At 40.5% G+C, this 13,191-nt stretch overlaps 1 long non-coding RNA gene across 1 annotated transcript in view; it reads left to right on the forward strand.

The window, feature by feature from the left end:
• The first annotated feature begins 753 nt into the window (after positions 1–753).
• Positions 754–13,191, forward strand: part of LOC146348193 (uncharacterized) — a 36,551-nt gene continuing 24,113 nt past the window's right edge. The window contains exon 1 of the long non-coding RNA XR_014789920.1: positions 754–943. This is a non-coding gene — a long non-coding RNA (uncharacterized LOC146348193). The remainder of the gene's footprint in view (positions 944–13,191) is intronic.

Below are 13,191 nucleotides of genomic sequence, written 5' to 3' on the forward strand. Positions count from 1 at the left end.
TATTATTGATACTATGGTTACTTTTCATTGTTTCTATAATTTTTTATTGTTATATTTATTGTTGTTCGTTCGATATGTTCTGAACTGATTTGGCCACAACCTTTTGGGGAAGGCACATGCAAGAAAGAAAAAAGGACAATGTGTGTGGGAGCACTTGGATGTTTAGAATAATTATATGCCAAATGCAAAAAAGAAAGCAGCATGCAAAAAGAGAGAGAGAGAGAGAGAGAGTAACATGCAAAAACGAGAAAAAAGATTATATGTGTGTGGGAGCCCTTGGCCGTTCAGAATAATGATATGGAAAATGCAAAAAAGAAAGAAAAAGCAACGTGCAAAACAGAAAAAAATATATATATTTGTATGGGAGCCCTTGGCCATTTAGAATAACCATTGCAATATCTTCCCATGCAAATGAATGAAAGCAAATATTTTAAACCATCGCAGTTGTCACTGTACTTACCTCGGTGGCGACAGAAAATAGGAAGAGAGACCTTTTTGGCGACTTGCTTCATAATTGTCATCCATGCTCTTTGCTGGATTTGGAGTTTCTTCTGTACAACCTTGGGGAACTTTGAAGAAAACATTTCTTTCCCTTCAGGTCAGGGCGCCTTAAGAAGACAACATTATTGTTCGGTGTGAGGCTGTAAATCAAGTTCCTGCTGTAATAAAAACACTTCCAATTTTTAGTTGTTTGTAATTGTGCTTGTTGTTAATGAGAGAAAAGTTACGACACGTTTCTTTTTCTACGCCTAGGGGGCGCAGTGGGATTATTGCAATGGTCGCAGCGGGCGAGTTGTGCCTGTTGCAAAACTTTTGAAGCTTGCAAAGGAAACAGTGGAGATCTGAAGTAGAGGGGTTTTTTTTAAAGGAGATATGGAGAGGTCAAATGATTGGTGTTTTTTGCGGATGGAGTTCTTGTGGACCAACCCTCGTTTGGAAAAAGGTAAAAGTCTTATGTCTCTCCTCGTAAGCTTCGTTTGTAGAGGTCAGGGTACCGCCCAGTGTACCCGATTTTTTGCTGGGTTTCAGAAAGAAATTGGATGGATTTTTCTTTTATTTAAGAGTTGATCTGATTTCAGACAACAAAATATCTGTGAAACGAAAAGATGTTTTGTAGATATAGCACGGCTAAAAGTAAAATCCCTACCAATTCAGACTCATCCACGTGCACTGAGGAAAAGTATAGCTCCTGTTTGTCAAAACACGTGTCTTGGTAAAACCACCTATTACTATTTCGGTGTTGTTTGTTTTAATATAAATGTATTTGTACACATAGTAGCAGACCAATACTGTCTACATTACAGTGCATTAACTGGCATGAAAGCTTGTGTATTATTACATACAGTCGTTTAGGAAAATTTATTCATTAACAGTGCAATCTTACACATGTTTAATCAGAAGGCAGCTACACTGCTCTGTGGGGTTTACTCCCTAAACTTGCATCTAAACTGCAGATTGATATACAAGGAGATACATAAATTGAATACATCTCTTTCATATATGTCTTCATAAACCTTGATTACAAATAATTAAGGGTCTCTGTACATTACATGATTGAATTAACTAGGGCAGTGGTTCTAAACACACTTACAAGGGGGTATGGCACAGCGGGACATACTTCTGAGTCAAAATGTGTAGGAGATTGCACTGCTGGTTTTTAGTCAATAACTAAAAGTGATTAAAAGAAATATTACAATAATGACGTCAGTCAGAGGATGTTAATGGAACTACAGATTAGTTTTAAATAACAGAACAGTCATTTAAAAATAAACATAAATCACACAATATAAACACAGGCCATTTACAACAATGCCACATTCTCCAAAAAATATTGTCACTGAGACAGATTTGATTAAAAATGGATCAAAGGTCTACATTTTACCATTACAATTAATGAAGTTAATTAATTCCATCTTTCAGGGCTTCTTCACATATGCATACATTTCAGTCTATATCTCCTCATTCTGCCTTTGAGGTGATAAAAGTAATATGGAAAGAAACACTGTTACCTATGTTTTCTGTACACTGTTTCACATGTATAAGTCATTGTTTCAAGTAATGAACAGGCATGTGTGAGTTGAACTAACACAGATAAGATGCAATCCTATAGCCAGTTTACATCATATTACAGTTACCTTGATGTCCAATGGATTTTTTGCATGCATAACTCTGTGCAACTATAGGCTTACTTATTTCAAGCCTAATTAAATAGACGGCCTCTAATTTAATAAATTTAATTTAATAAATCACCAAATTGTATTGATTAATGAGCATAGTGAGCTGTAAAAATATATGTTGATTTAAAAACCCCAACAGTGAGAGTGCAACCAGCACTCTTGTCATGCTTCAGTTCAATTGTGTCCCCCACTGTCCCGGAGTACATTTCCACGTCTTTATATACATGGGAATATGTACAATTCTTGCTGGGATTTGGGTATGTGTGTGCTTTTTCTTAATGGATGCTTCATTTGCAATGCTGCTCTGATGACCCTTCTATATTGGTTCTTATAGAAGAAAACAAGTCAAAGCTAACAACATGTTCTAAATATTCCCCTGGTCCCTCTTTCCAAGTGTCAATCTGGCTTTTGCAGAGAGATATCTGTTGGCCGTAATGCAGATAAGATAATCTTTATTAATGGATTAATAATACTTTAGGTGACGCATATGCCACACGTATAGGTTATGGACTTTATTGAGAAGTCTTAGTGAAGGGTAATCCCAGTGAGCTTCTCTCTAGTAAATGTGTTATCGATTACGGGTATAAAATCATATATGATAATTCTGCTGATCTCACAATTTAGGAAGAGTTCAGCTTCTCATACACAAACACGAAATGTCATTGAAATCAGGTTAATACATTCTTGAACATACAGATACATCAAGTACACAGCCCTTTCCCTGTATCCCACTGAAGTATAAATGTTGAATCACATATATATGTATTCACACACAGAAGAGCGCAATCCATCTACCCTTGTTTTGCTGCAATGTTTTCCGCTTATGTTAGTATGATTCTCACTCAGGAACTTTTGATTCACACCACCCACCTACCACTTAAAGTGTTTTAAAAATTGGCTGAGTTTATGTAATACCAATAACCTTACTCAAGATCCTATGAAATGGCAGGATGAAAAGGACAGATTTATTGTCCCTAATCAACAGATCGTTTAGGTCATTACAATCTCATTACAGAGAGGCAGAGTGGGCAACTCGAAACCTTCACTTTAGCTTATCATACAAACCAATGAGCTGTAAAGACAGCATGCAGGGTTTTTTGGGAGCTGTGCCATTATTGAGCTTGCTCTATTCATTTTCTGATCAGAGTTGTCTGATTGTAAGATAGATCTTTCTCCTTCAGTCAGTCAAACACTAAAAATCAGGAGTGAGGTGGTGGTTTAATGTTGGGGTTGGGTCCCCCCCGCCCACGGCCCTTAAAGAAGCTGTGGGGGAGAGGGACAATACCAAAAGCTTAAAAGATAGTGACCCTTCAGAAGTTTACAATTGGCTCTTAAAAAAAAAAAAGAAGAGGGAGATGGAGTAATAAACTGTGAAATATTTTCCTTAGATACAGCATTTTAACAGGGGAAACTCAGTTGCAACTTTTATGACAACAGCAGACATTTTTAAGTAAACGTTTCGGAGAAACGGCATTCCTTATGTGTGTGTTTTTCTTACTTCTTTCTCTTCATCACATTTGAAATCAGAATTGAGAGTAGCTTTTCCTTCCTCTCCAATTGCCATTTAATTCTTATTCCCCACCCCACTCCAACACTACCACCAATGGTCCAAAGATTAGAATCAAATCCACTTTTAAAATTAGCCACTCTTTGTGAAAGTTTACCATTGAGAAACTTTCACAGGCCCGTAGCTAGATTCATTCAACTGTGTGTGTGCGTGCGTGCGCGTGCACACACATGTTCAACTGTTTTATATGTATTTATCTCTCAGATATAGGTGGATGTCTCTAAAATCCCTTAAAATCAAGTGTTCATTTGCTCTCAGGTCACCCTCATTCAGCCGGGGTGGTGATGATTCACCACCTCCATTGAAGTCAGTACTGAGGGCTTTAGTTGAGATCTTAGTTGTCTTAATGAGGTTCCTCCTTCTTTAATATGTATGATTCCCCCAAACATGGAGTTAATGAGAGCGGATGCCCATCCCATCAGACCCCAGACAGCCTATGCCACATGCATAGAGCTAACTCCAAGGTGGTGCTGAAGTACCCTCCACTTTTCCCTCTCCCTTACCCTTTACCCTGGTAATTATTCAACCTCTTGTGACCCTTCTTTCTGTCCCTTTTATCCTGGCCTCTGTGCCTATTCTCCTTGGCAGACACAGCTGAGCTGATGGAGAGTGCAAAGGGGTCCCTCCATCTGCCACTTTCTATGTGTCCCCCCACTCTAAATAAAATAAGGGTCACTTTTCTGGATCACACACCAGGGCCCATGACAAATGAGTCCCAAAGGCTTTGATGCCTGTGTTTGGACACAAGCAATTATCTCTAATTATTGTTTTTCTTTTCAGTTTGCCCAACATTAAAGAGCCCTGTGAAGCGGCTTTAAAGAGGGGAACCTGGAGAGTGAATAACATACCTCTCCAGGCGACTCCCTCCGCCTCTTTCCTTTTCTGCCTCTCTCTCTCTCTTTCCATATTGAGGGAGACGAGACACAATATCTCCACAAATGTTTAAGGCACAATATGAATTGGACTGGTGCAAGGGTATTTTTTTTAAACAAAAATTGCTTGAAGATGGTTTCTAAAGGCACAGGAACATTTGTACAAATAAGGTGTAGATGGGAGAGAACATGGGAGCTGCATGTCTATTAAGGGAGGTGAAATGGTTTTCAGCTGGGAAGAACTGGTGAAACAAAATGTTGCTGTTGCTTAAAAAAAGTTTAGAACTTTAAACTTTCCGACCACTCATAAATAAAACATAAATTAAAATGCACTTAATGCTTGCAGTAAGCAGAGGAACTACAAAATTGTCCAAAGGTTTGAAAATTGCCCAAACAGGCTGTAGTATGTGATAGATTTGAAACAACAGGTGTACAAAGATTATACTTTTATGTATTGTTTTGTTTCCCAGTTTGTTCAATAACTGCATTAATGTGCATTGATATTTGTATATATAAAAATGAATATGGACACAATCCAAACACATGTTAAACACAAGCAAAGAATGATCCAGACCCTGGATAAGTCAAAGTGATTTAATTTAAGCTGATTTTAGTCCCATTCACTTTAATAAGGTGAAACCTCCAGTCCTGTGCATCCTTATTTGGGAATAAGTCCCACTGAACTTCTTGAGATTTATTTATTTCCAAATAAAAATGTATAGGATCAAGTTGAAGGTCATTTAAAAGCAAGTAAATCAGATTTGTTTGTTTATTTGTAGTCATCAGACCATCATAAAACAGACATTTAAAAAAAGATAAGTAAAGGCAAGTATTTGAGCTTTAGACAGCTGACATAGAAATACAAATGGACATACACCCATTAATGGTTCCACTCAGGAACACTTGGTTGGCAAATATATCTGTTTGTGCGTTTAGCTGCTAACCCACTCATCTGTGCATGCAGACATGTGAACCAGGCATGTTTTAAGACTGGCCACTAATTTTTGCCTTTTAAGAACTCACCCCAGTATCCATGCCAGCCTCTCACAATTTTTGTTGTTGTTGCTTGAGATCACTTTTCTTGGGAAAAGGCCCAACAATTTATGGGATGGTTGTGCACACCATCTCAGTTTTGGTTGTACATGACTGATGACATCCACGTTGGCAGGAGTTAAGTGTCCTATTTTAAGGAAGGGTGATGATTTAGGGGGATTTCATATTGGGAGACAGAAGATGAAATGAGCATGGGACAGTTCATTTATGGCTTGACTGAAGCAAAACATTAGTTTGTCCTTAATATAAAACACACACAAGTAGAGGCATGTCAATACAAAGCCAAACCATATGAATATATAAAACCTTCAACACTACTCTCCAATTATATTATAGCTATTTACTACAGCCAATGCTTATACTCGGCTAGTACTGGTAGTCATGTGTTAGAGAAGAAAACAACAAAAGATAATTCCAGATATCTTCCTTATCCTGTGGAAATCTGAGGCAAGGTGATACATCCTCACCAGCATTGCTTCTAACTGGCTTACAGGGGATCCATGGCCACAGGGATTAATCGAATATTATGCTAGGGAGAAATTTTGAGTAAATACACATTCCCTGTCCTCACCACACAGATACAGTACATTCTCTATCAATGCTTCTGTGTCAGTTATCCTTCTGTGCCCTTAAGCCTGAATGCAACAAATTCCAGATCCCTTAGCCAAGATCTGATATCTGTTTAATATTTAGGGCTGCAGTCTTCAAAGTGTTGAATTAGTAGATTGATCAGATAAAGGTTTTTGGTGCTTGTGATCAGTTAAAGCTTTACAACACAATCCTATAATATTTAGTCAGAAGTGAACTTCATTGTATTCAATTGGATTTACTCTCAAGTAAGTGTGTATAGGATTACAATGTTAGGTAAGAAATCACTTAACTAGGGGTGGAAACTGAGGGCACACTTGTTTATGTTTCAAGGTTGTTTTTGATAGCTGGTTTGTCACTGTAAGTCTGAACAGATAATATTTTAGATGGCTTTTCATTGTTGGCAATGAGCGCTAGCTTTTGTTTGTTAAAACTGCAGGAATGCACACTGCCTTGAATATAAAACTCCACCTATATTGGGAAGTTGATAACATGAAAATGTATTTAATTTTAATGGATAATTCAGTATTATTAAATCAGTTAACAGGCAGATACTTAATCAATTAAAATACTTAATCAGTTGACAGTCCTATTAAAAATGTATCAATGAAAGCGCTCCACTCAAAACATACTAGTGAACCAATGACGAATTAACTAATTTTTGGAGGATGGGATTATTTCACAAATAGCCAAATCCCTGGCCTCTTCGTGTAGACCTAATTTCTCAAATTGATACCATTATCTTCCATGAGAATGTAATTATTGCAAGTAAACTTTCATAAGGTTCTCTGCCGTAAATATGCAAATAAATAAATAAATAGTTTATTTTACTGCTGTGATTACATATCCCCTCAAATAAGTACAAATCAACCCCTTCCCCCATCCTGTGCCTCCAAATCCACTGTATATTTAATACAGTAAGGATTCATCCTCACTTTTATGTGTGTGTATGTGGGGGAAATTGGATGGACCCATGTAGTGTCCCCTACCCCAACAAACAACATGGTCCCAGAGCTGAATTCAGGCAATCCTTTACCTTTTCTTGTGGCACAGAAGGCCATGAAAGCAGAGCACTGTGGGCAGCCATGTCTAAATGTCCTATGGTTTAATTTGGGGTGTTTTCTTGAGTATGTGTGTGTAGTGTGGGATTCCTTCCATACTATTGACAACACCAGTCAGGGGAGGAAGAAATTCAATTGCATTCCGGGGGGGGGGGGGAAATATGGCTGTTGCTTTTCAATTAAATATGGTATTTGACAGTATCTGATACAGTAAATACAAGATCATTTGCTAAAATTGGTTGCTATCAAGGAGGTTGTTCCATGGGAGGTTGAACATATTTGTCCTTTTGCTGTCTGCCTTTGTGAAGCAACATGACAAGCATTTGTCATGGTCTATTTGGATTAGGATGTAGACCTCACCTTCTATTTGCAGTGATGCTTTCTGCAGCACAGGAAACGAGAGTAAGAAAAACGCAACCCACAATTAAGAAATGGAACTGGGAAATGCAGTGAATTAAAAAGTTGCAGCTTAAAGGCAATCCATATGTTAGCAAATGCTTTCCAAATGATCCAGCTCCGACCCCCTGAGTTGCACAAGGGAGGGGGATTGAATAGGGCTACAGATTGCATCTCTGATCTGTGGATTTTCCTGAACTCCAGCTCTGTCTGCGGTGTGGCATGACCCTTGTGCCAGGGGTCGGTGCACAAACCCTGGGGGAGTGAGGGTGGAAGAATGGCAGTTCCCCCTCTCTCCCCCAGACCCGGTGTGTGGGGTCTCTGCTCTGAACTGCTAATTGAACTCAATTGCAGTTCCAGCATTGCAGCCCCCACAGCCAAAAATCAGCTTGCTATCGCTCCAACACCCCTTGAGACCACACGTAAGCAGGCAGCATCCCAAACTTTTTTATGCAAGCCAGGAAAGGGATGCACAATAGAGAGGATGAAGGGAAGGGAAAAGATGCAATAAACACCTTAAGGAAATGGAAGAAGCCAGCACGGACCAAAGTGGAGACTGAAACAATAATTATGGTTATGTGGCTGAATCCTGGAAGTACATTTGTACAATGCACTGTAACACAAGGTTTCTGGGTCCAGCTCCAGTCATAGCAACTAGTTGCATACAAAAACTAGTGGCGATGGATGGATGGGGAAGCACATGCTATCAGAAGATTCATTGGTTAAGTTCAGTGGGATAAGAAAACCATCCCAATGTTGGTATGGTAGTACTACAATGGTAGTAGGAGTACTTTCTGGACAAGAGTACAAGTGCTACCTAACAAGGCCAACTTGCCTTCACTTCTTGAGCTGCATCAGAGCAGGAATTGTATACCAGAGTTAAAGTCAGAAGAATAAATGCTTAAGACAACTTTCCCAACCTCCAGATGTTTTGGACAACCATCACCCCCAGCCAGAACGGCCAATGCTCCGGAACACCAAGATGTCATCCAAAACATCTCAGCTGCCCAACAACCCCCTGGTCCAAGCTCCTCTGTGTTCGGTGGGGTTCATTATGAGATTTGTATTGCAGGCACTCTAGCTATCTACCAGCCTGCCTCATCACCCAGAGCTCCTTGGAAAATTAAAGTGCTTTCCAGGCTCCCCACAACTGGAAAGGGTGCTCAGGAGCAAATGTGCTGATGGCCATTCTCATCTCACCATTCCACAGTGAGACCAGGGCCAGTGAATAATTGGCACCATGGAGGTGGAGGACTGGATGGGGACCTGTACAATTCCCATCACTCTGATGCTTGCACTTTGAACTGGGTTGGATCCAGACTGTCATACTTCGAGTATACCCATTGAAATGTATGGAACTTAAGTTAGCCATGACTGATGTAAGTCACATTGATTTCAATGGGTCTGCTTTAAATATGACTAAGTCTGGATCCAAACAGATGTGTTTAATACTCCAAGCCTTCAGGATGGAGAACAATACCAACTGGGTGGGATAAGAACCTAAATCGATAATCATAAATACTTATTTCTTAAATTAGCTTTTTCTCCCTGAGGTGAAATGCAACTTTTTCATGTAAGCAGCAAAAATGCAAGTTCTTTCTAATGTGTAAAGCTATGACAGGGAACCTGTGGCCCTCCAGACTCCAACTCCCATCAGCCCCAGCCAGCATGGCTAATTATTCAAGAATGATGGAAGCTGTAGTTCAACAACTTTTGGGGGGGCACAGTTTCCCTTCCCTATAGTTAGAACAGTGGATCCCAGAAGACTTTCTAATGGGATTTAGACTTTGTTCTGGACCAGGCTCTAGGCTCTTGCAACATGCCAGTCAGTCATGTCTTTGGAATGATATGCCTTGGTTAATAGTATGTCCATGACAATAATTGGATCTGAGTCAATGTCAGTTAAAAATGCAACTTGAAGTGCTTCCACAGACTTGGATTCCTTCAAATGCATTCACATTCTCCAAGTCCCAGCTCTTAACATGTCCTATTAATTCTGACATTTTTTGCGAGGAATATCACACTATTTACAACAGAAGACTCTCTTAGAGACTGCCTCTGTGTCTGTGAAAATATTAGCATTTAGCTGAACAGAGACCAAAAAGCTAAAACATTCAAAAGAAACGCTATGAAAAATAAACATGCTTTAAGCGTAACCATATTTCATGCAGTAATGACCATTCTGTGAGCCAATCCCCTGTTGTAACAAATACCATTAGACGTGTGACAAGCAAGTGCTACAATTACTACCATGTTACTTATAAGTGAGTTTGGATGGTGTCATAATTAGGATCTAAAGATAAACTGGATAAATGAAGAAATTTGATCTTATATAACTTGGATGTACTACTTTAGAGGGGCCGCGGTGGCTTAGTGGTTAAGACGCTGAACTGCAGACTGGAAGGTCGGCAGGTAGGGATGTCAGAGAATTTCGACACGAATCTCGGGGATGCCGAATGCCAGCGCATTCGGCCCCCCGAAATCGGTGGTGAAATGGTCTGCACCCCCCTGGGACGGGACTTAACTTGGGCGAATCTCCCTGGCGGCGGCGGTTTGGTGGCGGCAGCTGTGGCGGCCAGTCTTCCGACTGGCTGCCGCCACCGCCATTTCCAGTAAAAAAAAAAAAAAGTGATAGGCTACGTAAAGATTTACGTAGCCTATCACGGCTAGATTTTTAAAAAATAGCGTTCCCCTTATTTTCGCCGTAGTCTACGTAAATGTTTACGTAGACTAGACGTGCCAAAATAAGGAATGCAAATGGCGGCACCCATGTGCGCCGCCATTTGCATATGCACGGGTTTTTTTGTTTTTTGTTTTACTCAGCTGTGATAGGCTACATAAACATTTATGTAGCCTATCACGGCTGACTGCAGGGATGCAAATGGCGGTGGCTATGGCCACCGCCATTTGCAGACCCAGCCAGCCAGGATTTGCGGTGGGAGGGACGGGGCGCCTCCCCCTGGCCAGAATTTCAGGGGGGAGGGACGAGGTGCCTCCCCCCCGGCCAGAATTTCGGGGGGAGGGACGGGGCACCCCCCCACCTCAAATCACATTTCGTCAAAAGGTAAGTGACTTTTGTATATCCCTATCGGCAGGACAGCAGTTCAAGACCCAAGTGCTGCGTGACGGAGTGAGCTCCCGTCTTCAGTCCCAGCTTCTGCCAACCTAGCTGTTCGAAAGCAAGAAATTGCAAGTAGATAAATAGGTACCGCTTCGGCGGGAAAGGTAACAGCGTTCCATGCACCTCAGTGTTCAGTCATGCTGGCCACATGGCCACGGAAGCGTCTTTGGACAACGCTGGCTCTTCGGCTTAGAAATGGAGATGAGCACCACACCCTAGAGTCAGACACGACTGGTTGGGGACACCTTTACCTTTTTACTACTTTAGATTACAAATGGGAAATTGAAAGTTTGTTTTATTTATTAAATTTGTATCCCCCCTTTCTACCAAATATGCTCAAGGTGGCTCAAGCAGTAAAATATAGTGTAAAATACAGTAGAACATCAGATAAAATACACCAATAAGGCTGTTAAAAACATCCAGCTGAACAAATTGAAACCTATTTACAGTGGCCATAACAAGTCAGCATATCCAGCCAAGGTCTCTCTGAATAAAAATTTATTTTTCTGCTGGCAGAAGGTCACCAGAAGAGGGGCTAGAAAGTCCTCCCTTGGTAAGGAGTTCTAGAGCCTGGGAGCAAACACCAAGAAAGCCCTCTCTTGAGCTCCCACCAAATGCGCTTCAGATATTGGTGGGGCAGAAAGAAGGTCCTCTCCCTAAGATCTTTAACACTTGGGCAGGCTCATGTGGGAGAATACAGTCTTTCAAACAACCCAGTCATGTGGGACTTTGTAGGTCACTCACAACTAGCAGTTGAAACATGTCTGGAAACAAGCCAGTAGCCAGTGAAGCTGTTGTAACACGGAAGTCGCGTGCTCCCTATAACAGGCCCACATCTGTAGACTGACTACTGCATTTGAATGCTCCACCTTGTTTGGGGGGAAAAAAATCTCTTCACATATAAATGAAAACATCGCTTCACCCAGCTCTGTTTCTCTTTTCCATCTCAATCTAAACAGCTTATTTAGATTGAGATGGAAAAGAGAAATATGTTATGTGAACCCATTCAGTCCTGAATCTTTGCCTAGCCTGTGAAATGGACCGACTGGCTGGGTTCACATAACATGACAACTCATACTCAGAGTTGAGTTTGCTTGGAAAGGTTGCTAAGAACTTTGGCTGGCAGAAGCAGCTCTTTAGGGTCCGGGGTGCTAGATAGTGCTGCTTTGGAACATGCACTGTTAGCTTATATGCCAGTTTGCCTGCTACATCTAAGGCCCTCCTCTGGCTGCCTACACCGAGGGAAGCTTGGAAGACAGCGACAAGGGAGAGGGCCTTTTCAGTGGTGGCCCCCAAATTATGGAATTATCTCGACGAGGCCCTCCTGGAGCCAACATTTTTATCTTTTCAGTGCCAGGTTAAGACCTTTCTCTTCTCCCAGGCATTCAACAGTATATGATAAGTATTTAATTGGTCCAGGAATGTCTTATGGCTATAGTTGTTTGTTTTTGAGATTGTTTGTTTTAAATTGTTTTAGATATATGTTTCTTTTGTGTATATTGTCTGTTCATGTGTTTTTATGTAAATGGTTTTTAATATCTGTATATTGTATTTTTAATGTTTTTAATCTTTGTAAACGGCCCAGAGAACTCCGGCTATTGGGCAGTATAGAAATATAATAATAATAAAAATAATACCTGCTTCAACTATATATTTGTAAATAAATAGATGCTATGAAACACCATTTAAGCTGCAATCCTTAACCCAAGGACTTTGGGGTAAGCTCCACTAAATTCACGGGGACTTACTTCTGAGTAGACACATATAGGATTGCATTGTTAGTCTCTATGCTGTGGTGGTGGGTAGAAGATAGATTGGGATCTATTGATAGCTTTCTGGATGATTAGCCGTAGGTTGGCAAGAGCTTCTGACTCTGAATAGTTTAAACAACCCCCCCCCCCCAATTTGGTTGTTTGAGTCCTTGATCAATAGTAACTCTAACATAGATTTGAATACGTTTTTGTGTGTTATCCTAGTGTGCAGCTCATGGGATGCTTTAAGTCATGGTTCCACCCCCAACACAGTATTTTGACCTGGCTCTGGTTGATGGATCTCAGGTATCTACTAAAAAAAAGATATGTAGATCCCGCAGACCTGAAAGCTACCCACACCTTGTATATGCTACAGAGAAAATTCACCTATAAAGCCCTTGGTATTTCCTGTCATCCAAGGAGTGAAGCTGAGCAACTAATGCAGGACACAAACTTACTTCCCATTTACTCAGGGTGTAATTTTTTTACTACCATTTACAACTGAGATTATGAAAGGTAAATGGTGAAAGAACAAAGGCTCCCAAACTACAATGAACTGAAGCAATTCTGTTTGAAGACTTAAATAAATTGATTTAATGGGGATC

The sequence above is a fragment of the Heloderma suspectum genome, chromosome 4, assembly GCF_057233095.1.
Source record: "Heloderma suspectum isolate Gila_16-S chromosome 4, 16-S_ref, whole genome shotgun sequence".
NCBI classification, from domain to species: Eukaryota; Metazoa; Chordata; class Lepidosauria; order Squamata; family Helodermatidae; genus Heloderma; species Heloderma suspectum.